Source organism: Molothrus ater, chromosome 2, assembly GCF_012460135.2.
Source record: "Molothrus ater isolate BHLD 08-10-18 breed brown headed cowbird chromosome 2, BPBGC_Mater_1.1, whole genome shotgun sequence".
In the NCBI taxonomy this organism is placed as follows: Eukaryota; Metazoa; Chordata; class Aves; order Passeriformes; family Icteridae; genus Molothrus; species Molothrus ater.
Genome location: NC_050479.2, coordinates 77,586,498 through 77,607,506, shown reverse-complemented (window position 1 = coordinate 77,607,506; position 21,009 = coordinate 77,586,498). Strand labels below are relative to the sequence as shown.

Here is a 21,009-nt window from a genome sequence, read left to right as displayed (position 1 = left end):
CACCACTCAGTAAGGATTTGTGTATATTATGTATTATATTATAGAATAAATATAAATAAGTTTTAAACCATTAAATAGTACTACTTCCCAGAAGATTCCTATCTTAGCCAGGATAATTCAGCATGTGATGTCAGAACTAAATAAAAATTCTGAACCTCAAGGGATAAAATCCATCATTCTCCCTACTGGGCACTATTTTATCTCCAAAGTTTACAATCTAAAGACATCCTTGATTGAAAGTTTGCCCTTTTTAACATGCACTGATTCTGAAAAAATAGGGCTTTATATGTAAATATTTTATGTGCATCAGACAATGAATTCTCTTCATGTTTAGCATAGGTTTTTACAGTGTACCCACTCTCATCACAGTTGAGGATTTTTCCTTTGGTACTCATTCTCATGTATTGGAGAAATTTTGTTTTGACATTTTTAGTTTCCTAAATACAAGCAAGAAACTGTGATTAGAGGTATCTCTAAAGCTATTAGTGAAGATATATTTATGGGGAAATATAATACACTTTACTCAAGTATGCAGTCAAACTTTAGAAGGACTGAAACATTTTAATCTAGCATGTTTCAAAGAGATCCATTCAACACACAATCACATTCCAATTTACCTGATTGTCTGTGATTTGGTTTCATTTTGTATCTATACAAAGAATCACATTGGTTTTATGCAAAATCATTCACCCATCTCAAAATTTCGCTTGGAGATATGTAAATGAGAAAAAGAACATTGTTGTTTCAAGACAGCTGAAAAAAACATACTTGATATCCTTCAATATTATTTATTTCACAAATTCTTTTCTACATTTTCAATGTATCTGTCTTCTGTTTTAATATAATATCTAAAAAAATCCCCCCCAAACTGGACAATTCAATTTGGGAACATCTGTTGTAGGTGTTATTTTTATTATAGCACCACGCTTCACCCATTTTCTGACTTTTTCTAAATTTTCTTTCATGAAATTCAAACATATCCACTCATACTAAGTATCTGCATTCTTTCACCAGCCATCTGTTAATTCACCATCAAACACCAAAAAACCCATCTCATTTGTTTTTTAAATTTACACATTTTCATACTGCTTTGACTTTTTCAGAGAGCTGACAATCTTGAAAATAGCCTTGTATACTGGTGAAATTATCAGCGCAAGTTGTGTTTCCTAAAATACTTCAAGTTTGTCAAAACTTTATAAGGACGTAAAAGGTAGTTTTTTGTAACAACTTCAAAGAATGATGGAGTTATACAATGTTAGATTCACAGAAACGTATTTAAAGGTCATCTAGTCCAACCACCATGGACAATATCTTTCAGTGCAACAGGCAGCTCAGTCTTATCCAGCCAATGATGATGGGACATCCACAAATTGTCTGGGAAACCTGTTCCTGTGTCATCATTAAAAAAAAAATTATTAATTGTATCCAACCTAAATCTACTTTCTTTCAGTTTAAAACTATGGCTCTTTGTCCCATCATTACAAGTCCTGGTAAAAAGGTTTCCTTCTTATTTCTTAAAAGTCCTCTTTAAGTATCAAATGGTCTCAGTGTCACTCCAGCAGTGTTTTGTTAAGGAATGAGAGATCCCTAAAGGCAGGATTTTGTCCTAACAGTAGAAAAGTAGAAGTCTCTTCAGTTTTCTGTAATCCAGGCTGAACAGAGCCAGGTCTCTCTCAATCTAACAGGAGAGGTATTGATCATTCCTGTGACCATCCTACAACCCATCGGATGTACTCCAATGAGTTCATGTCTTTCATGTGTTGGAACCTCAGAACTGGATAGAGCACTTCAAGGTCTCCAAGAATGGACTAGAGAGGGAGCATCACATCCCTCATCATGCTGAACACACTTCTCTCATGCAACCCAGGATACAGGTACAAGTGCACATTTGCAGCTCATGTACAACTTTTTACCCACCAGTACCCTTAAGGCTCTTTACAGGGCTGCTTCTCATTTCATCCCTGTCTGTACCAATACTGGAGACTGCCCTGACCCATGTGCAGAACCTTGCACTTGGCTTTGTTGAACTTAATGAGGTTCACACGAGTTCACTCTCCAAGACTCTCAAGGTTGCTCGGAATGACTCCCCGCCCATCTAGCAAATCAGCTGCACTACTCATCTTGGTGTCAACTGCAAACTTGCTTGTCGGGATCTCTAGCTGGTCAGAGCGACCCCGAGAAAAGTTAGAAAGTCTCTTTTCCCAGCCTGGAGCTTGAAGAAGGAGTCAGGGCTCTTCATTTCTTGGTCTCAAGGTTATTTATTGTATCTTATCTATAAAATTCTTTCTCCTGTCCTGCCAAGGTCCACTTAGCAAGACAGTCAGAGGCATTCTACCTGCTCCCAGGGCAGTGTTATCTTTTTATACTAAAAACTAGGTATACAATGTTACAATTACTTTCCAATACTTATCACCTATGTTAGACAGTGAGCTTCTGCTCCAAACCAATCTAAAAGTGCCAGCATCACAGCAGAAGATGGAGGCCAGGAAGAAGAACGAGAAAGGCAGGACACGCCCAGATCCCTCCATCTTGCCCCCTGAACCTCCCTTCTAGAAACCCCAAAATCTACTTTTTCACCCCATGATAAATTCACTATCATTCTACTTAATTTGTCATGGCTTGCAGATCTTTATCTAAGGTTGGTAACTTGCTCCACCGGTCATAATCAATACCACAGGCATTTCTGGGCTCTGTGCCAGGGTCTCTGAGACCCCTGGCAGGGGTCTTGGCTGCTCAGGACAGCCAAGTGTCAGGACCCACAGTCCTGGGTCCTGACACTTGCTCAGGGTGCACTTAATCCCACTGTCTGTGCCACTGATGAAGATATTAAATAGTGTTGGTTCCTGTACAGACCCTGGGAGGACAGCATCCGTTACTAATTTCCACCTATATATGAGGTTGTTGTCTGCAGCCCTTTGGATATAGCCATACAGACAATTCCTAGCCCAGATAGCAGTTCATACACATTGTGGTTTAGCCAGAGCCAGTAATTAAGACCCACACAGCCACTCACAACCTCCTCCATTACTGGGATGGGGGAGACAGCTGGAATGGTAAAAGTGAGAAAACTCCTAGACTGAGGTAAGGACAGTTCAGTAGGTAAAGCAAAAGCCATGTGCACAAGGAAAGCAAAACAAGAAATTCATTCACCACTTTCCATGGGCAGACAGGTGTTCAGTCATGCCCAATACATCTGGGCTTCATCACACACAATGCTGACTTGGGAAGACAAACACCTCCACTCTGGACATCACCCCTTTCCTCCTCCTTCTCCCTAGCTTTATGTACTGAGCATGATGTCACATGGTTTGAAATACCCCTGTGGTCATTTGGGGTCACCTCTCTCTGCTGTCTCCCCTCCCAACATGTTGACCACCCCAGCCTCCTTGCTGCTGAGGCACTACAAGTGCTGCTCAGCACTAATAAAATTATTTCTATATTATCAACAGTGTTTTCAGCCCAAATCCAAAACATTGACCTATACTAGCTACTATGAAGAATAATCAACCAGCACATCCCATCAAAACCTTAAATCTCTAATTTAAAGATAGGTATGTTGTGATAGATTGCATCAAAGTTCTTAGAGAAATCTAGCTAGATGACATCCATAGCTGTTCCCCTCTCAAGGGAAGCAGTGGCTCCATCGTAGACCACTAGATTAGTCAGGCACAATTTGCCCTTGGTGGAGTCATTATGGCAGCCTCTAATCACCTCCTGGTCTTCCATATGTTTTGACATCTCTCAGGAGGGATCTGTTCTATGATCTTCCCAGTCAGAGAGGTAAGGCTGACTGGTCACTAATTTTATGGATATCTCTTTCTATCCTTTTTAAGAATGGGGGCAATAGTGTGCCTTTTCCAGTCACTAGGGTCTTTACTTGAATGCCACAGCTTTTGAAATATTATGGAAAATGATTCAGCACCTACATCATCCCAGTCCCTCAGCATCCTGGGGTGTATCTCATCTAGTCCCATGGACTTATGTACATTCAGATTCCTTAGGTGATCTCAAACCCAACTTTCATTCATGATGGGAGGACTATTTCTAATGGCACATTAGACTAAATCAGGCTGGGCATATAAAAATATTTGGTAATAATATTGAATATTTTATTGTTCTCAGCAGAAAAACATATTACTAATTATGTAAAATAATTTTAGTAATTATTTTTATTTTCACTCCAATTGTTTAAGTGGTTTCATAAACAGAAGGAATAAAAGTAGCCACTTCTGGTAAACTCAATGTTTAATACTTAGTTAATCTAAAAACTTTAAATATTTTAATACATATGATTAAGAGTTCTGACTTGGTTTCATATTGCTTTAAATAAAAAAAAAAAAAAAGAAAAAGAAAAGAAAGATAAAACAAATGCTTTGGCTATAAATAAATTCTGAATACTAAACCACAAATGCAACTTAATACCAGAGAACATGACCAAGTTATCCTAAGTAAGAGTGCACATTGACTAATCTGCAATAAGTATCCATAATACATAAATAATCAATAAATATTTGTGCTCCTAGTTCATGGCAAATACAGGATGATTGAATTCAGAGTATTCTTTTCCTATTAGTGGCTATGTTAGCTTGAATTACATCATATTGGCTTTGGGCTGAGTTGCATCTACCTAATAAGTTACCACAGATCAGAAGATGGATGTCAGGTTTCTACTCACCAACGTGTCATTAATATTCAATGCCCTTCATGTGTTACTAGTTCTAGCAATTGAACAGCTGTCGCAGACATCTTTCATGAAAAATCCTTTCTTAGGATTTTTCCTTGTGACAAGCTGCAGTTCAGCAACCAAAGTAAACAATGGTTATCTGCTGCTGTGGAATGTAACAGGTGATTGGTCTCCTGTGGGTGTTTGGATTTCTTGACCACTCATGGCAGAGCTGGCTCTTGCTCTGTCTGAGACACAGATCTTTGTTATTCATTCTTTTCTATTCTTAGCTTAGCTAGCTTCTCAAGAAACCTTTTCCTTTCTATTGCTTTTTAGTATAGTCTTAATGTAACATATATCATAAAATAATAAATCAAGCCTTCTGATCATGGAGTCAACATTCTCGTCTCTTCTTCATCCTGAAAACCCTTGTGACCACAGTCACAATTGGTGACCCCCGACTGAGGAGGACAATCATCACTTGGTGAGACCACCAGAGGAGCACTGCTGCACTGGGTAAACCCTGAATGTGTGGCATTGATGGTTGCTTCACAAGTGACCACAGAAGTGGATTCTAGCCAGGAGCTGAAGAACTGAAGATCCGAATTTGGACAGAGTTCACAGCAAGGCTGACCACAAAGGGAACCTTCTGAAAAGCCTCCAGGAAGATGTTCGGAAAGCTCAGCAGCACCGTGCAGATAGCCAGAGAGTCCTGGACACTGTCACAAGGTACTGTTGGTTTTTCCCCTCCTGAAGATGAGGTCAGTCACAGTTTGTGGCTGCTCATCTGGAGGACTCCTCCCCTAGAGGATGAGGTTCCATTCTCCCCTTCAGAGGAGAAACTTATTGCCCTCTGGCAAAAATGGGGTGAAGAGGACAGAATTCTCCTGTTGGAGGCAGATCTTTATGAGTTTTTTCGATGGGCGAAGCTCTTTGGGTTTTTTACGAATGTGCTATATGCCCTCGATATGTTTGTCTGGGAGTGTATGGGCTCCATTTTCCAATTCTTTTTATACCGGGGGTTCGGATGCCCCTCGATTTATCCGACCTTTTTGAAGCTCTTTCTAGTCTTGAAACGGAGAGCAGCTGTTTTTCCCTGGATTGCTAACTGCAAGGGCAAAGCCCCGTTCCCCCCAATTCCGGGGGAAGACCCTTTGGAGGGGGACGATCTGCTGCTTTCCAGCCCCCCTGAACCACAGTGGGGGGGCGAAGTTTCGCCCGCAGCCGAAGTTTTTTCTACTGCGTCTTCGGAGCATGCTCAGACGGAGCCGTTTGTTCCCCCCTCCCGTTGCTTTCAGGGGGGATGGGAGTGGGCGGCGCCGCCCCGGCCAGCGCCACGGGCACCGCCCCGGCCAGCGCCACGGGCACCGCCCCAGCCCGCCCCGCGGGTGCGGGCGGTTCCCCCCGCGGCCCGTCCCGCGGCCGCCCCTCCGGGGGAGCCTGTGGGCGCTCCGGCCGCGGTTCCACCGGCTTCCCTGCCTGCATCTATCTCAGAGACACCGCTTCCCGCGGCTGCGCCGATGTTGCTGGGCAACAGCGATCCACCGCTCCCCCCGGCCGTCCCGCCGCCTTCTGCGACTGCGGTTCCGCGGCCGATGTCAGAGTCCGGCGCAGAAGAAGCTGCCGACCCCGTGCCGCCCCCGCCGCCCCCGCCGCCTCCCCAGGCGGCCCCGCTGCCCGCCCCTGCGGGGACTCCGTTCTCCATGTCTGCGTCAGAGGCTGCCTTGGAGCCGGCGGCAGCAGCAGAGGCGCCTCCTGCATCCAGCGTGACTTCCTCCCCGAGTTTTTCGGGTTGTCCCGGGGCTGCCCCTACGGGGGGAGCTGGGACAGGGGAAGAGGGCGTCAGCCTGTCCTTCCGTGGAGGAGGCATGGCCCGACAGCTGGCTGTGGGCGCAGCGCGACTGCCTGTTTTCAAGATCAGCATTCTTGGCGGGTTGGGGGGTGTTTGGTCCGGGTTTTCCCCCTGGGGGATGCGAATCTCTCTGCCGCCCCTCGCGCGCCCCAGCGGCGAGGGGGAGGTGGGTCCCGAAAGTTCTGCCCCTGGTCCCCAGCCCAGAGCGGGTGGCGGTGGTGCCGTGAGGCAGATGGGAGGAACACCTGGTGCATTTGCATTGCAGAGGCAGAGGGCACAGCAGGAAGCGAGCATCGCTTGTCTGCTGTGGGGAAAGGACATCCCCAGACCCGAGACGAAGTTTCTCGGGACAGCTTCTGTCTTCCCATTGCCGGCATGCCTCGGTGATTTTGGGGAAAGGAGGCGTTTGGTCACCCCTTCTGCCATTGTACTGGCAGCAGGGTGCGGGTCTGTGCCAATGCAGAGCCTGCCTCGGGGGCTGGGCCTGGGCTGTCTGCCTTGGTTGCTTGGGCCAGGGCCACCTCCCGGCCTCCTGTTGAGTTTGGGGGCTTTGCTTCCCCCTTCTGGTCCTGGGCCACCTTTCAGTGGGCCAGGTCTGGGGTTCCTGATCCTTCCACATGGGCCAGGGCCCCCAAGGGCCTCTCTCTGGCTCCTCTGCTGCTGCTGCTGCTCTTTCCGACAAGACAAAAAAAAAAAAAAAAAAAAAAAAAAAAAAAAAAAAAAAAAACAACAAACAAAAAAAAAAAAAACCAAACAAAAAAAAAAATTAAATTGAATAAAAAAGGGTGAAAGAGCTGGCAGCAGCTCAGAGGCATTGAGGAGCCAGGGATTGGCTTCAGCCCAAGTTGTTCAATGAAGGGCTGTGGCAAGACATTTCAGAAATTTTCTCAAAATTGTTTGAAGACTGTCAATGGACTTTTGATAAATATTGATGGACCTTTTTCTGTAGCAAGCCTGTTTCAGGACCAAAAGAAACTTTCAGATATGGCAAAGAGGAACATCTTCAAGCCATGGACTTTTCCTGAAACTCAGCTGCTTGGACTTGAATTTTCTTTGCATTGTTTTTGCATTTTCTTATATTATAGAATTGTTTTAGTAATATGATAGAATTTTATGTTCTACAGGTGAAGAAATTCCCAGTGCATTCCACAGGAGCACTTGAGTGGAGTTTGATTGGCAACAGATAACCTGTCAAGTGTTTGTCTTTTTCTTCGGCATGAGTACAGCAGAGAAAATTACAAACACTTTTTTCTTTTAATTTAACTAAATAAAAAAAGGTGACATGTCGCAGACATCTTTCATGAAAAATCCTTTCTTAGGATTTTTCCTTGTGACAAGCTGCAGTTCAGCAACCAAAGTAAACAATGGTTATCTGCTGCTGTGGAATGTAACAGGTGATTGGTCTCCTGTGGGTGTTTGGATTTCTTGACCACTCATGGCAGAGCTGGCTCTTGCTCTGTCTGAGACACAGATCTTTGTTATTCATTCTTTTCTATTCTTAGCTTAGCTAGCTTCTCAAGAAACCTTTTCCTTTCTATTGCTTTTTAGTATAGTCTTAATGTAACATATATCATAAAATAATAAATCAAGCCTTCTGATCATGGAGTCAACATTCTCGTCTCTTCTTCATCCTGAAAACCCTTGTGACCACAGTCACAAACAGCTTTTAATTGAAATTGCAATTGTCACTGAAAACCAGTATCCTCAACATATTCATGCTTTTAGTAACTATTTTTGTGCTTTGTCAATATTTAATTTTATCTCTTTTCTTTTTTATCTTTCTACTACATACTGATTTATGTTTCAAAATTCCATCATGCTAATTTACTAATTATTTTCTGGGTGGTCCTCCACTACATCAATTGCCTGCTATGCTAATCAGACTACGGGGAATATCTTTCTTTCTACTCATTGCCAATGTCAAAATATTCTAGAGGGGAGATGATTAGTGATGCAGCTTCATTGGATTTGAAATGTACTGAGGTCTGATCTCCCATTCAGGCACTAAACCTTTGAAATTTTGCTTCATGTCAGAACAGTGCACCTGCTCCCGCTCAGGGGCATTGATTGAATGAAGGATTTACAAACCCCCAGAGAAGATAGTCTACTCTATCAAGCAATCCTGTCAGTTTTTCTGCAGAGTCCAACTTCTAGTTATACAATTCCTATGTTTCATCCCTCTGGTTCACCAGTGGGTAAACTAATTTCCCACCTAATGGAAGGATTTGTGACAGCTTAAATGTGACATGAGGCTAATGAATTGGACTAGGCTGATTTCAAAACTCATTCCAACAAGAAAGACTTTATGACCTACGAATTGTTTTCACAGCTACAATTTATTTTTAAAAGCGTATTTAGCTTAGCCCAGAAAAAGTCTTTGAAGTGCCATATCCAAGCTTGAAGTGACTGTTTTTATTTTTTTATTCTCTCCTCATCCCTCCATCCTCACTCCCACTGATATCTGGACTGCCTTTCCCTGGTTTCCTTTCACACTTTGCAAATATTGTCTTCTGGTATGCTCCAGCTGGCAGGAATTCAGCAGCTCTCAGTGTTCACATTTGGAATCCTGAGATGATGAGGGATGGAAGGCAAAGAAAGAATTGGACTATTTTCCCTACATGCTTCTGCAGCTGATCCCACACTTCTCAAACTAATTCAGTTACTGATTTCTGAAATTGTCATTGCTAGTGTTATGAGTACAGACATGCAAGGACAGACCATGTGAGCATGTTTCACAATTCCAAGAGATGGGATGGGGGAAGTGTTTGTATGGAGAAAAATAGCTATTAGGAAGAGCTTCATATTTGCTCTTACCAAGGTGAGAGTTACTTTGCTGAGCTTAAGCACAGTGCAATAAAAACTGACTGTGAAATCATAATTAGCTAATAAAAATAAAGAACTGTATTAAATATTTCTTGCCAGCTGCTCAGCTAAAGTCATGTTAGCTTATGCTTTTTCTGTAAAATCACTTTCTGTTGAGAACAGACTAAAATAAAATATAATCACTGTTCCTGATAGAAGTTAAACCAAGGATAGGATGAGAAATTGTCTAGATGCATGCAGCCAGATAGTTGCAGTCGATGGCTCTATGTTGCAGTGGAGGCCAGTGATCAGTGGTGTCCCTTGTGGCTCTGACTTGGACTCAGAGCTCTTTAACATCCCTTGATATATCCTTGATTAATATCAATGTCCTAGACAACTGGATCAAGTACACAGTGATAGTGAGTGCAGCCTCAGCAAGTTTTTAGATGACACCAAGCTGAGCAGTGCAGTTGACACAGCAGAAGGGGGATGCCATTCAGAAGAATCTGCAGAAACTTGAGAAATGGGCCTGTGGGAACCTCATGAAGCTCAACAAAGCCAAGTGCAAGGTCCTGAACCTGGAAAAATCCCAGAGATGAGCATAGACAGGGCGATGAACTCTCTGAGAGCAGCTCTGAGGAGAAGGATTTGAGGGTTCTGGTCAATGAAAGTCTGGACATGAGCCAGCAGTGTGTGCTCATAGTGCAGGAAGACAGCCCTATTGTGGGCTACATCAAAATAGGAGTGGCCAGCAGGGTGAAGGAAGTGATTCTCCTCTATTCTGCCCACCTGAGAGCCCACCTGGAATACAGTATCCAAGTTTGGGGTCCTCAGCACAAGAATGGGAGTTGGAGTGGGTTCAGAGAAGGACCAAAAAGATAATCATAGGGCTGAAGCATCTCGTGTGGAGACAGCGAGCTGAGGTTGTTCAGCCTGGAGAAGATAATGTTCTGGGCACACCTCATTTCAGCCTTTCAGTACTTAAATGGGCCTTACAAAAAAGGTGAAAAGGAACTTTTTACACAGACAGATAGAGATAGGACAAGCAGGGATGGTTTTAAATTAAAGTGGAGAGATTTAGTTTGAATATTAGGAAGAAATTCTTTACTGTGATTGTGGTGAGGCACTGGAACAAGCTGTGCAGGGAAGCTGTTGGATGCCCCACCCCTGGAAGTGTTCAGTGCTAAATTGGGTGGGACTCTGAGAAACTTGAGCTAGAGGGTTTTATCCCTGGCCATGGAAGGGGGGTTGGAGCTATATGATCTTTAATGTCCCTTCCAACCCAAACCATTCCATGACTATGACAAGAAGTCTCAAGCTGTAGCAATTTGGCCCCATCAGCAGCCAAGCACCCACACAGACTCTTGTTTGGTTTTGCCTTCTGAAGGACAGTGAGAAAATGGAACAAAGGCAGGAAAACTCATGGACTGAGATAAAGACAATTTAATAGGTGAATAAAAGTTGTGTTCACAGTAAAGCAAAAAAAAAAAAAAAGTAATAAATTTACTATTCACATCAACAGGCACATATACAGCCATTTCCTGGAAAGTGGGATCTTGGCACAAATAACAATGGTTGGGAAGGCAAACCCCACAACCATAAATGTCCCCCATACCTCTTCCTCTCCCAAATCAATTATTGCTGAGCTCAATGTCACACCACATAGGATATTCCTTTGGTCAGCTCAGGTCAGCTGTTTTGGCCATGCCTCCTTGCAATTTTCTGCTCACTCCCAGCCATTTCATCAGGGAGAAGCAGGAGGAAGGGTGGAGTGAGGAATTAAAAAAGTCCTGATGCTGTGCAAGCACTACAACTTTAGCCAAAATACTGTTGAGTTCTCTACACTGTTTTAGGCACAAATCAAAAGCATTGAACTATTGAGGCTGCTATGCAGAAAGTTGACTTCATCCCAGTCAGACCCTGTACTCAAAATACATTTGTTAAGTACAAGATTAAAAAAAATGCACTCTCCTGCTCTACTTAAATTCCCTTTGTGATATTAGCAAACTAATCCATTTATTACATACGTTTCTGACAGGTGTAACTATATAAAATTCTGTCACACATTACAAGCTCAGTTCTACTCTTTTGGCTGTAATCTGAAAAAAAGTACATACTTTACAGAAGATTATGCATTCCCTCTGAGGTGAAATTCTGGCATGGTTCCCACTCAGTTTAGTATCTATGTCTGGATTATTTCTGTGTCAGGACTTGAGCACTGTTTACCAACCCTGTGAGTGCATCTTGGACAACACCTAAACTATTAAAACCAAAGGCTACCTCAGATCTTGTGCATTAACATTCTATGCACTTTGAAATGGAAGATACCCCATTCCTCACACTGTGAATGTACAACACAGGGATGGGATTCAGGACTAGGTTCAGAAATGTGAAGTAAAATATATTTGAATGCAATGTGTCTTAATTCCCAGTATATGCAGTAGAGATCCAGGGATTAATTAACTTTCCTAGTGTCATATGAGGGAACTACATGTATCTTAAAGGCCCTAGTGGGACCCAGAACATATGAGACCTGCATCCTTTATGAGTAGCAGATAGAGATCAGCATGAAGCACTCAGAATGCTACTAGGTGCTATATTTAAGCCACTGAATCAAGTCCCTACCATCTATGAAGACAGAACAGCTATGGTCTGGTAAGTGAGTTATTTTCTAAACTCTCATGACCGAAATGCCATTTTTGGTACTCTGGGGTATCTGAAATATCTGAAGTAGGCTGATACTTTTGACCTACAGATTGACAGATGCAGCAGTTGGAATCAAATCTATGAGAAACATAGGTACTTCTTCAAGCACCAAAGACCAGATAAAACACATAATTTCAGGCCATGGCCAGATTGATGTGCCTACACAAGAACTAAATCTAAACTCTGCTATTTGTTCATTACATTCAAAATCTTGTAATGTGAGAAAAGAAACACACATGATGGTTAATTCAGGACACTGTCAGGGAATACCTGCAGGTGCCCAGGGTGATTGTCAATGGCTTGGTGGCTCAGGTGTTTTTTAACTTGGTCATGCTTGTGAGGGTAAAATGCTGGAGATGGAGTAGACGGATTGTGATGGTCAACATTAGTAGTGAAACAGGTATCAAACCCAAAGATTTGGTTCTTGCAGTCACTGGACCTCCTTTGAAGACTGAGGGTTGTTATGTAACATAAGATTCTCTTGATCAGGAGGGACAAAATCTTCCTCGCAAGTAGGGAGGATTCCTGTGGACAAGAGAAAAATTGTAATCGATGAAACAAGACCCATCTCAAGCACATGCACAAATATAGAAATGCCAAAAAGCATGGTGGTGCTTTATGCTTTTTGTTCCTGGAAATGTGAATGTCTGAGTGTCTCTCTGAAGGGTGTGTGCTAACACACAGAGTGTGAAGATAGTCAGGAGGAATTAGATGCTTGTGTACATGGAATGCATGGAATTCTGCTAGGGATGAATGCAGAGTCAGAACAGATTTTATAGGTTAAGATTAGCATAACACGGCAACACTAAGGCTGGTTTCCACTACAGTTCATATAATCAGGAAGAAAAATCAAATGACATTTTCTTCAGACAAATGAAAGAAATCTTATGTTCACAGGGACTGGGTTAAATGATCTCCAGCAGTCCTTTCTAATGTCTACATTTCTGTGATTCTGTCATTCTATGGAGGCAAGAATTTATTACTAATGTAGAAAAAGTCTTTACAACTAATCAAAATGTAAAAATCACTTACTGTTATTCTAAATATTTAGATTCATATTAACAGTTATACTAACAGTCCTACTCAAGATTATTTAATTTAGGAATCAGAATAGGGACTGGTATTATGAAGAGTCAACAACACCCCCAGTCTTTTGCTACCATGTGTATTGTCACCTTACCCTGACAATACACATGGTAGGGTGTTGCTTCTTCTCAGTTTACTTAGGGATATTGCTGTCATGCCATGAACAAATAAGAATTATGTGGGAACCTCAGGCAATACTAGAATTCCTGCAATGTTATACATGCATGGAGTCTAAGACTATTATGTGTACTACTGAGAAAAAAAGATAAAATAAGGCACATTTAAGTGTATATGAGAGAAAATGCATCTGTCGTGACTGCTTAGAAGTGTTACTCACAGTGCCAAAATAATGGGGATGTCATTGCTACACAAGACAGAACAATAGCTAAAAAATATCTTTCCTTGTCCTATCTAGAAGCATAGATAGAAAAATTTAATCTCTCTCATTGTAGAAAAGTTTGTCTTTGAATGGTTTATCTCACTGGACAGACAGTTGTGTCTTCATTATGTCTCTCTCTGCTCCAAACCTTTAACTCCCTGAGGAATCCTGCACATTGTAGGGAGCCATACTTCACCTATATCTCTGTATTCAAACAGATGGGTCCCATTTCTTCCTTAGACTGAGCCTGCCCTAAGAAACTGTCATTCCATGGTGGAAGATTCACAGAGTAGCATAAATGTTTTGATTTTTCTGCTTCTCTTGATATAGACAGAAATTCCATTGATTGAAAAAGGAGGAGGGAAAGAAGAATCACTAAGCACTTTTTCATTTACCAATGGTAGGTATAAAAAGGCTATGTAGCCATTTCTAAGCTTGGGTGGAGCATAGAAATACAGACATTAACCAGAAAATGAGGCACAGGTCTACCATTGAAGCCATTTCCTTGCTTTCGAGCTACTAGCATTTAGGAGGGATTTTTTATCTACATGAAAGAATTACAATTTTTCCCAAGATATAAAAACATTCCCAATCATTTTTATTTTAGAATATTTCACCTCCCACATATAGCTACTCCTATCTCATTAGTTAAAAGTTTGCAACATGTTCTTCTCCTCACTGTGTAGCAAAGTACTTCTACACCTAAATGTGCAAGCTCTTTAGCTTCCTTCAAAATTAACTTGTAAGTTTTTCTGTGAGTTACCTTACAAAGAAGCTGTCATCAAGCAGTATTTAATGCTGGCCTTAGTTCAATCCCCCAAGAGTCCTGCGACCCTATAAATTCCACTAAAACTTAGGATATAATTTCTGACAACACTTTTACTGAAAGCTAGCCCTTTATTTCCTTCACAAAATATGTAACTATACCTCATGTTAGTCAAATACCTCATAGCTCTTGCTTTGGTTTTTAAGATTGTGGGGGTTTGTGTTTTTTCTTGATTTGGTTTGGGTTTTACCAGTTAGATTCTACTTTGCTCCTATTCTGGCACAAGTTAAAAATACAATAGTTGTGGTAACTGACTTTTATACAAGGAGGACCATTTCTTGCTCCATCAATATTTTAATGTCTTTTGTTTTTCTGTTTTGGCAGAGTTGACATGTTCTTCTTCAGAGGAAAACTTAGGCCTTTGGATTCTTGTGATGAAACTCTGGGTAATTGTTAAGACATGTCACAGTGCAGATTAAACCTTCTGTTTGGTAAAAGTCAATCTAAATGTCTTGCCTGCTCAGTTCACTTTGCTCATGATGTTTTCTTTCATTTTATATTGCCAGGAGGGATGCATTATGCTTCCTCAACTAAGGTCTTGATCAAGGGACCATTAATAGGGTTAATGCAATCTTATAAATTATATCTTATAAATTCTTTGTGGTCCTCTTTATTTATCTGATTTCCTTTAAGAATGAAAGATTTCAAATAAAAGTATGAATGAGGAAGGAAAATTCTGAGTATATTTTAAAATCTTTATTCTTACATCAATTGTCAGAAAAGCCAGCTGAAATAATGAAAATGCAAACATAAATTCAGACACATAGGATTTCTTTAAAAAAACCCAATCCAACTGAAGCCCATTTGCCTTTGACTTTTCCAGTCTAGTTTCTGAAATATTTTGTGTTCTTATAAAATGAAATATATGCTAATTTGTTTATTTTATAAACTTTTGTTACTGTTGGTTGAACAAAACATAGCACTTACACAGATTTTGAACAACCATACATGGAACATGTGGAACAAACAAGAATTGGATGAACAAACACTAGTTTGTACAGGAGTTTAATTCTCTCCAGGATCTACAAGAATGTCCCATTTTTGCCCAACTACCATGAAAGTCAATAATTTTATAAAATAACAATAAAAACTGCAGCTAAGGAATAGCCACCATAACGATACATTATTCACAATCATTCACAGTAATTATTCTCACTGCTGTAGCTAAACTAAGAGCAGTGTGGGAAAACATTTTCAGAAGGCTTTAGGAAAATGAAATCCACAGAAGTGAATGGGAAGATCAAACGCCACTGAGTAAAAAGATAGAACATCAGGGAGGGAAATTATTTTAGAAGTCTTGTTAAATTTCTTTGTCAAGCATCAATAAGCTAGTTAGTGATCCTACACAACATTAATTTCTTAGAAAAAATTGTTTACTATCCAAACTTCAGTATGCTGTGGGATACAGTGAAGCCATAGAGACACCTGAACAATCTATCTTGTCATCTCTTTATGTCCTGTCCCACAAAAATTATAAAAAATGTGTCCAGTGCAGAAATCTGTCCATCTCTTGAGATTGCCTGGGTGAAACAGATCACACTGCATTGAAGACGGCATTTGCAATGTTTTCATCCTTTCATTATTAGATAAGTATAAAATTTTGCTAATTCACAGGAAGCTTAAAGATTCTTTTCAAGGGGTTTCTCCAATCTCCCATTTTGAGCTCATTTCTTATTCAGTTACTGCAGCTAATTACCACGAATTCCTTTGGTATTCATTATAATAACACTAATTATAACAGAATTGTTTGGTATTCATTTTAATAGCACTGATCATAAAGAATTCATTTGACGTTTATAAGGACGTCACATGTATTCTCGCACCATACAATCATAATTTAGCATCTGTAAAGTTAAACTTCAGCTACACTTTGGAAGAATTACAAATGTACCAACTACAACTGAAGAGATGGAGGACTCAATCCAGTTGTTTGAGATGGAATTTTTTTCATTATCAGCCATATTAAGAAACCAATTTTGATGGGTGTCTTGGTATCTGGTATAAGTTTTTAGCACAAAACTCACACAGATTTTCATTATTCCTTGGCGATCAACACTCTCTGCACTTGCACATAAAGCTGTATCTTTAGATGTATAAGTTTCACATATGAATTTTAATGAAGAGTCAGCTTTATACTACTCATTAAGAATTCAGGTTCAGGCAATGAAATAAGCCTTTCTAAATCTTTGCAGCTGAAGGTTAATTGTGTATACAAAGATAAAACATTCACAGCTTTTATTTAACTAATATATAGTAGTTTCAGTGTAGATCTAATGATTTCATCAGGCTGAAAATCTCATCATTGAAACTACAAAAAAAAATCTCATCACTATACCAGGGTGGTGTAGATTGGTGTAGAGCAGCTTAGTTATATTACTATATATCGTAAAATAGCAGTACAAGAAAAACATGTAGTAATCAATATCATGATATGGTATGATATGATGTGATATGATATAGTAACAGTGGAAATTGCACTTAAATATAAGAAAAACTTCTTGACTGTGAGAGGATTTAAACACTGGAACATGTTTCCTAGAAATACAATGATGTTCCTATTCTTAGTGGTACTCAAAATCTCACTGGACTTGGCCCTGAGCAGATAGCTTCACTTGAAACAATTTTGGACAGGCAGGTTGAACTAAAGATTCCTGGGATCCCAAGAAACACCAATGATTTTCTCTTTTTTTAATATGTAAGGAATTGGCACCTCCTCTTGCACAAAATAAATTTATTTTTACATGAAAATCAAAAAAAAACAGGCCCATCTTCCAAACCAATTAGCTAAATGAATTACCTGGAACATGCCACATGTTAAGTAATCAGTCACTATTTTCCCTTTCATGAAAGTTCCTGTTTCAAATTTAGAATCAAGCTGCTCAACCCCCCCAGTTTATTTACAGAAAGCAATATTTTGAAGAGTACACTTACAAACACGTGGTAAGGCATATTTTGGAGTGCTTAATTGATCTTGGAGTGTTTTAGAGGTACTCTTCTAAGACTGAAGAGGGAAAGAGAATAACATATTAGCAAAGTGCTCACGTGAACACCCTCTAATTATTTCTTTATTGAATATCATAACTAAATGTAGTACCAGTAATCAGGTCTTAAAAGACCTCAATGCAATATTTTTTACATGTATAAACAAGGAAATTACTCAATACTGATGATGTTTATGATGTTGATAATACAGAAAACTCATACTACAATAATATTTTATTGAAAAACCGATTAGAAGATATTGACCTACTGGATGAACTGAAAATTTGTTTTGAAAATGAGGGGACATTAATGAGTACAATCACCTCTCTGTTCAAAGAAAAAAGGAAAAAAAGAATATTAAAGGAATATTAAAGGAATATTAAATATTAATAAATTATAATATAATTATATAATTATATAATATATAATATAATATGTATAATATAATATATAATATAATATAATATAATTCTGTAATTATATAATATAATTGTATAATTATAATATAATATCCTTTAATATTAATAAATATTAAAGGAATATTAAAGGAATCACTTTTTCTATGTTATTTATCTGATGGTCTACCCCAACAAGAAAGGATGGAATCTATGCTGTATCCCTATTAACATCCCAAGAGACCTGTTACACTAAATATAAAATGAGACTCCAAAATAAGTTCTTCACTTTTTCTATATGCCTCTTTACCTTCCCCTAGGGTATAGAAGCATATGGATTTTCAAAATCACCTGCATCAAATATGACTCATTTAAAGCACTCAACTAGTCAATAGTGTCAGTGATGGGACTGTTATTAAATAGTTGTTCTCTCTTAATAGTCAGCATATGACTACACACAGTGTGATACCCATGTTTTTTATAAAACTATAAACAAGGATTTTCAATTCTGTCTTTTCAACAATCAGCTGCCTTACTGCTGTCATAGGTGAATCATCAGGCTAAGCACAACTCCTGTTTATGAATTTTGAATGTCATAAACTCAAGTGTAATTCACGATTCTAGGAAAAAATGTCATTGTCACACATATACTTGAACATTAGTTATAATTATTCTTTTTGCATGCACAAAGATACTTGTATTTCTAGAACATATGAAATCAATTATGCACTTAAAGATCAGGTTTGAATATATAGAGGTTTTCAGAAAACACTAGATCATTCTTACATTTTCAGAAATATTTTTAGGTGTGTCTCAATATTAACTTTAATACTAAAGATGCATATGATGTGGCTTATAGTTTCAATAGTTTGACTACTGCAATGGTCACAAGACCATAAGGGAGTCACAGTATGTACAAATTTCAGTTCTTTTTAACTGACTGCATTTTCTAATACATACTCTGTTCTTTTCATACTTGTGGGTTGACTTGGCAGGACACTGGCATCCACCAAGCCACTCTCACTCCTCTTCTTAGCAGGACTGGAAAGGGAGAAAATAGGATGAAAAAAAGACCCTCACGGAGCAAGATAAAGGCACTGTAATAAAGCAAAGAAAAAGGTCGCATGTAAAAGCAAAGGAAAACAAAACATTTTATTTGCTACTTCCAAACAGTAGGCAATGTTTGGCCCATTCCCAGGAAGCAGAGTTTTAGGACATGTAGAAGTTGCCCTAAAAGAGAAACAGTGTAATAACAAATACCCTGGCTTGCTCCTTTTTTGTAGATTTTATTGCTGAGCAGACATCATATGGTATGGAACGTCTCTTTGGTCAGTTTGGGTCCACTATCTTGCCTTTGTCCCTGCTCAACATTTTACCCACCTCCAGCCCCCAATACCTTGGTTCAGCAAGAGCCAAATCAGTGGGGTGTTATCAGCTGTTTCAATGCAAAACACATCCCTGTGGGGGCAGCTGTGGGGAAAATGAACTCCATCTCAGCCAGACCCAATACAATGCTCTCTGTTATTGATTTCCCCTAGTGTTAAGGAGAAAGTGAAATTATCAAAATATAGGAAAGCATTGTAGTCAGCTATATAATGCTAAAAACAGCACAGGGAAAACAAGGTGTAATTATAACACAGAATTCCCCTTGCACTGGCAAGTGATTAAGAGCTGTATTGTGGAAAGAACAAAGATAAAGGTATTCCTAAAACAGAGAACAAAAGATGGTTCTGTTTATTACACTAGAGAATTTTTTATCCTTAAGTAAAGACTATCCTGCTAGTAATGCCATGCTGACAGTGTTGCCCGGTTTTTTTAAGCAGTCCCTAGAAATGGATATTAGATCTGTGAAAATATAAAAATATTGATCCACCTGCCCAAATTTTTGTACTAAAATTTCAAGGCGGTATTATTTCCTTTTGGAAGGCTTCTGGTTGGCTATTTAGAAATCAGCACCCTTCATTGAAAAGATATAGTTTTTCATTTGGTATGTAATAATTGGGATCTGCTTTTAGTGCCTGAAATTCAAGTTTGACATTTCAGTAAAGAAATCTAAAGTTAGATATCCAAATACACTCAAATATTCTGATCTAATAAATGGTGAGCTGGTATAGAGTTCCCTCTTGGACTTTGTTAAGGTAAAATTCTAGCTTCAAGTTTCCCTTGATCCATTACTATGCAATGGAGTCTGACTGAAAATACTGCTGAGGTGATTGAGGCTTCTAATTACACCTGCCCAACTCTGCTCTGAAATAGAATGTTATCCACCTTGTATGTTTATGATCTTTACTAAATAAAAACCTAAAATTTATACCAATTAGTGAAATTATTCTAATTTTTGCTACTAACTCAACATAAATTCCCCCATGATGTAGATCATAAAAAAATAAACAAATCGCCACAGGAAAATTCAGGGACCAACAGTCTTAACATAACAACTAATTTCTTTGTTAAAGTACAAAGATAAAACCAAAAAAATAATTCTATTGGACCACAGAGTATTTAACATTATACTCAGCACCTGAATTTCCAGGAAAAAAAAAATGGAAGCCACCATGTAACACAATCATGGGTGAAATCTACACTTCATCCTTAAATTCCACTAAGCCAGCACAAAGACAGCTACTGTGCATTGGCTACATAATGTGATGTGTTAATTGATGCTGCCTATATTTCAGGAGCACACTCTGAAGTTTCCAAAGGAGGGGATTGCTTTCATAAAATCCACACTTTAAAGAAAGGTCACTTAGATTAGGTCACTTTGTTTCGTTTGATGTGAGTTTTGAGGACCTCAGCCTTATATCTCATAGTTTTTCATTCCTGTTGAAGGGTTTGGCATACTTTCTAAAACAGCAAGCTTCCTAAACATGGAGTTGCAAACTAAAAAGTAAATAAAAATAATTTTTAAAAGGATAATATAAAAGAAACAAAATATTAAGAAAGGGCAATACCTCTGTTCAAAATATTATAAGCCTGTTATCTCTAAAAGAATAAATACCATTTTTCCTCACTACCTTTCCCTCCATCCAAAGCTTTTTCTCCAGTTAAAGTTTGATTGCCCTCAGTTTTACTCCAGGGAAATGAAAACACTTCATCACAAATCAGGTGCACTTGTATGATACAATTTTAGGGTTTTCCGATGACCTTCAATGATTAAAAGCAGGTACTATCATCCTTTCAAGATTTTATTTTTAAATGGATTCACACATGGAAGCACTTGACAAAAACCTAACACCTTTGGCTTGAGTGCTCCCAGTAGGCAATCAGAAAACCATACAGTATTGCCACCAGGTCACTTCTCAGCATAAGAACAAGGTT

At 39.4% G+C, this 21,009-nt stretch overlaps 1 long non-coding RNA gene across 2 annotated transcripts; it reads right to left on the bottom strand.

Moving 5' to 3' along the window:
* Positions 1-11,916: 11,916 nt before the first annotated feature.
* On the bottom strand, positions 11,917-18,736 carry LOC118688259 (uncharacterized). 2 transcript variants are annotated; one of them, XR_004980449.1, is made up of 3 exons: positions 18,652-18,736; positions 17,246-17,315; positions 11,917-12,548 (listed from the first exon to the last, which is right to left on the bottom strand). It is a non-coding gene; the product is annotated as an uncharacterized LOC118688259 (long non-coding RNA). The 2 variants fall into 2 exon arrangements; XR_004980450.1 differs by having other exon boundaries at positions 18,668-18,730.
* Between the last annotated feature and the right edge of the window lie 2,273 nt (positions 18,737-21,009).